General features: G+C 59.3%; 1 protein-coding gene across 1 annotated transcript in view; it reads right to left on the reverse strand.

Annotated features, from left to right (window-relative positions):
* The window catches only part of LOC129817910 (steroid hormone receptor ERR2-like), a 179488-nt gene that overhangs the window by 135559 nt on the left and 38929 nt on the right, over positions 1 to 5000 (reverse strand). The gene's annotated exons all lie outside the window — the stretch shown is intronic.

The following is a 5000-nucleotide window of genomic DNA, read 5'->3' on the forward strand; positions in this document are numbered from 1 at the left end:
AGGATCTCTCTTTACATTACAATAGTAGCAGTTGATGATCTCTCTTTCCATTACAGTAGTAGCAGTTGAGGATCTCTCTTTCCATTACAGTAGTAGCAGTTGCCTACAAAACAAACTGAGTACATGCAGTAGATTTCAGGCAGCTGCCATTTCAAGAAAAGTAATTCCATCCTCAAACCACCTCTACATGAAAGACCCAGACCAGACCCAGACCCAGACCCAGACCCAGACCCAGACCAGACCAGACCAGACCCAGACCCAGACCAGATCCAGACCAGACCAGACCCAGACCAGACCAGACCCAGACCAGACCCAGGGCAGACCCAGACCAGACCCATACCCAGACAAGACCCATACCAAGACCAGACCCAGACCCAGACCCAGACCAAAACCAGACCAGACCCAGACCAGACCAGACCAGACCCAGACCAGATCCAGACCAGACCAGACCCAGACCCAGACAAGACCCATACCAAGACCTGACCCAGACCCAGACCCAGACCAGACCCAGACCAGACCAGACCCAGACCCAGACCAGACCGAGACCCAGACCCAGACCAGACCCAGACCAGACCAGACCCAGACCCAGACCAGATCCAGACCAGACCAGACCAGACCAGACCCAGACCCAGACCAGATCCAGACCAGACCCAGGCCAGACCCAGACCAGACCCATACCCAGACAAGACCCATACCAAGACCTGACCCAGACCCAGACCCAGACCCAGACCAGACTAGACCCAGACAAGACCAGACCCAGACCCAGACCCAGACCAGATCCAGATCCAGACCCAGACCAGACCCAGACCAGACCCAGACCAGACCCAGACCAGACCCAGACCCAGACCCAGACCAGACCCAGACCAGACCCAGATCAGATCCAGACCAGATCCAGACCAGACCCAAACCAGACTCAGACCCAGACCCAGACCCAGACCCAGACCAGACCCAGACCCAGACCAGACCCAGACCAGACTCAGACCCAGACCCAGACCCAGACCCAGACACAGACCAGACCCAGACCCAGACCCAGACCAGACAAGACCCAGACCCAGACCAGACCCAGACCCAGACCCAGACCAGACCCAGACCCAGACCAGACCCAGACCAGATCCAGACCCAGACCCAGACACAGACCAGACCCAGACCCAGACCCAGACCAGACCCAGACCCAGACCAGACCAGACCCAGACACAGACCAGACCCAGACCCAGACCAGACCCAGACCAGACCAGATCCAGACAAAACCAGATCCAGACCCAGACCCAGACCAGATCCAGACCAGACCCATACCCAGACAAGACCCATACCAAGACCTGACCCAGACCCAGACCCATACCCAGACCAGACCAGACCCAGACCCAGACCAGACCAGACCAGACCAGACCCATACCCAGACACAGACCAGACCCAGACCCAGACCCAGATCCAGACCCAGACCAGATCCAGACCCAGACCAGATCCAGACCCAGACCAGATCCAGATCCAGACCCAGACCAGACCAGACCCAGACAAAACCAGATCCAGACCCAGACAAGACCCATACCAAGACCAGACCAGACCCAGACAAAACCAGATCAAGACCCAGACCAGACCCAGACCCAGACACAGACCAGACCCAGACACAGACCAGACCCAGACCAGACCCAGACCAGACCAGACCCAGATCAGATCCAGACCCAGACCCAGACCCAGACCAGATCCAGACCCAGATCCAGACCCAGACCAGACCAGACCCAGACCCAGACCAGACCCAGACCAGATCCAGACCCAGACCCAGACACAGACCAGACCCAGACCCAGACCAGACCAGACCCAGACAAAACCAGATCCAGACCCAGACCCAGACCAGACCCAGACCAGACCCAGACCCAGACCCAGACCCAGACCAGACCCAGACCAGACCCAGACCCAGACCCAGACCAGACCCAGACCAGACCCAGACCCAGACCAGACCAGACCCAGACCAGATCCAGACCCAGACCCAGACACAGACCAGACCCAGACCAGACCCAGATCCAGACCCAGACCAGACCAGACCCAGACCAGATCCAGACCAGAGCCAGACCAGACCAAGACCAGACCCTGACCAGACCCAGACCCAGACCAGACCCAGATCAGATCCAGACCAGATCCAGACCCAGACTCAGACCCAGACCAGACTCAGACCCAGACTCAGACCCAGACCAGACTCAGACCCAGACCAGATCCAGATCCAGACCCAGATCAGACAAGACCCATACCCAGACCAGACCCAGACCAGACCCAGACCAGACCCAGACCAGACCCATACCCAGACAAGACCCATACCAAGACCTGACCCAGACCCAGACCCAGACCCAGACCAGACCAGACCCAGACAAGACCAGACCCAGACCCAGACCCAGACCAGATCCAGATCCAGACCCAGACCCAGACCAGACCCAGACCAGACCCAGACCAGACCCAGACCAGACCCAGACCCAGACCCAGACCAGACCCAGACCAGACCCAGATCAGATCCAGACCAGATCCAGACCAGACCCAAACCAGACTCAGACCCAGACCCAGACCCAGACCAGACCCAGACCCAGACCAGACCAGACCCAGACCAGACCCAGACCCAGACCCAGACCCAGACACAGACCAGACCAGACCCAGACCCAGACCAGACAAGACCCAGACCCAGACCAGACCCAGACCCAGACCAGACCCAGACCCAGACCAGACCCAGACCAGATCCAGACCCAGACCCAGACACAGACCAGACCCAGACCCAGACCAGACCCAGACCCAGACCAGACCAGACCCAGACACAGACCAGACCCAGACCCAGACCAGACCCAGACCAGATCCAGACAAAACCAGATCCAGACCCAGACCCAGACCAGATCCAGACCAGACCCATACCCAGACAAGACCCATACCAAGACCTGACCCAGACCCAGACCCATACCCAGACCAGACCAGACCCAGACCCAGACCAGACCAGACCAGACCAGACCCATACCCAGACCCAGACACAGACCAGACCCAGACCCAGACCCAGATCCAGACCCAGACCAGATCCAGACCCAGACCAGATCCAGACCCAGACCAGATCCAGATCCAGACCCAGACCAGACCCAGACCGAGACCAGATCCAGACCCAGACAAGACCCATACCAAGACCAGACCAGACCCAGACAAAACCAGATCCAGACCCAGACCAGACCCAGACCCAGACACAGACCAGACCCAGACACAGACCAGACCCAGACCAGACCCAGACCAGAACAGACCCAGATCAGATCCAGACCCAGACCCAGACCCAGACCAGATCCAGACCCAGATCCAGACCCAGACCAGACCAGACCCAGACCCAGACCAGACCAGACCCAGACCAGATCCAGACCCAGACCCAGACACAGACCAGACCCAGACCAGACCCAGACCAGACCAGACCCAGATCAGATCCAGACCCAGACCCAGACCCAGACCAGATCCAGACCCAGATCCAGACCCAGACCAGACCAGACCCAGACCCAGACCAGACCCAGACCAGATCCAGACCCAGACCCAGACACAGACCAGACCCAGACCCAGACCAGACCAGACCCAGACAAAACCAGATCCAGACCCAGACCCAGACCAGACCCAGACCAGACCCAGACCCAGACCCAGACCCAGACCCAGACCAGACCCAGACCCAGACCCAGACCAGACCCAGACCAGACCCAGACCCAGACCAGACCAGACCCAGACCAGATCCAGACCCAGACCCAGACACAGACCAGACCCAGACCAGACCCAGATCCAGACCCAGACCAGACCAGACCCAGACCAGATCCAGACCAGACCCAGACCAGACCCAGACCAGACCCAGACCAGACCCAGACCCAGACCAGACCCAGATCAGATCCAGACCAGATCCAGACCCAGACTCAGACCCAGACCAGACTCAGACCCAGACTCAGACCCAGACCAGACTCAGACCCAGACCAGATCCAGATCCAGACCCAGATCAGACAAGACCCATACCCAGACCAGACCCAGACCAGACCCATACCCAGACAAGACCCATACCAAGACCTGACCCAGACCCAGACCCAGACCCAGACCAGACCAGACCCAGACAAGACCAGACCCAGACCAGATCCAGATCCAGACCCAGACACAGACCAGACCCAGACCAGACCCAGACCAGACCCAGACCAGACCCAGACCCAGACCCAGACCAGACCCAGACCAGACCCAGATCAGATCCAGACCAGATCCAGACCAGACCCAAACCAGACTCAGACCCAGACCCAGACCCAGACCAGACCCAGACCCAGACCAGACCAGACCCAGACCAGACTCAGACCCAGACCCAGACCCAGACACAGACCAGACCAGACCCAGACCCAGACCAGACAAGACCCAGACCCAGACCAGACCCAGACCCAGACCAGACCCAGACCCAGAGACAGACCAGACCCAGACCCAGACCAGACCCAGACCCAGACCAGACCAGACCCAGACACAGACCAGACCCAGACCCAGACCAGACCCAGACCAGATCCAGACAAAACCAGATCCAGACCCAGACCAGACTCAGACCCAGACCCAGACCCAGACACAGACCAGACCAGACCCAGACCCAGACCCAGACCAGACAAGACCCAGACCCAGACCAGACCCAGACCAGATCCAGACCCAGACCCAGACACAGACCAGACCCAGACCCAGACCAGACCCAGACCCAGACCAGACCAGACCCAGACACAGACCAGACCCAGACCCAGACCAGACCCAGACCAGATCCAGACAAAACCAGATCCAGACCCAGACCCAGACCAGATCCAGACCAGACCCATACCCAGACAAGACCCATACCAAGACCTGACCCAGACCCAGACCCATACCCAGACCAGACCAGACCCAGACCCAGACCAGACCAGACCAGACCAGACCCATACCCAGACCCAGACACAGACCAGACCCAGACCCAGACCCAGATCCAGACCCAGACCAGATCCAGACCCAGACCAGATCCAGAT

The sequence above is a fragment of the Salvelinus fontinalis genome, chromosome 20, assembly GCF_029448725.1.
Source record: "Salvelinus fontinalis isolate EN_2023a chromosome 20, ASM2944872v1, whole genome shotgun sequence".
Taxonomy (NCBI): domain Eukaryota; kingdom Metazoa; phylum Chordata; class Actinopteri; order Salmoniformes; family Salmonidae; genus Salvelinus; species Salvelinus fontinalis.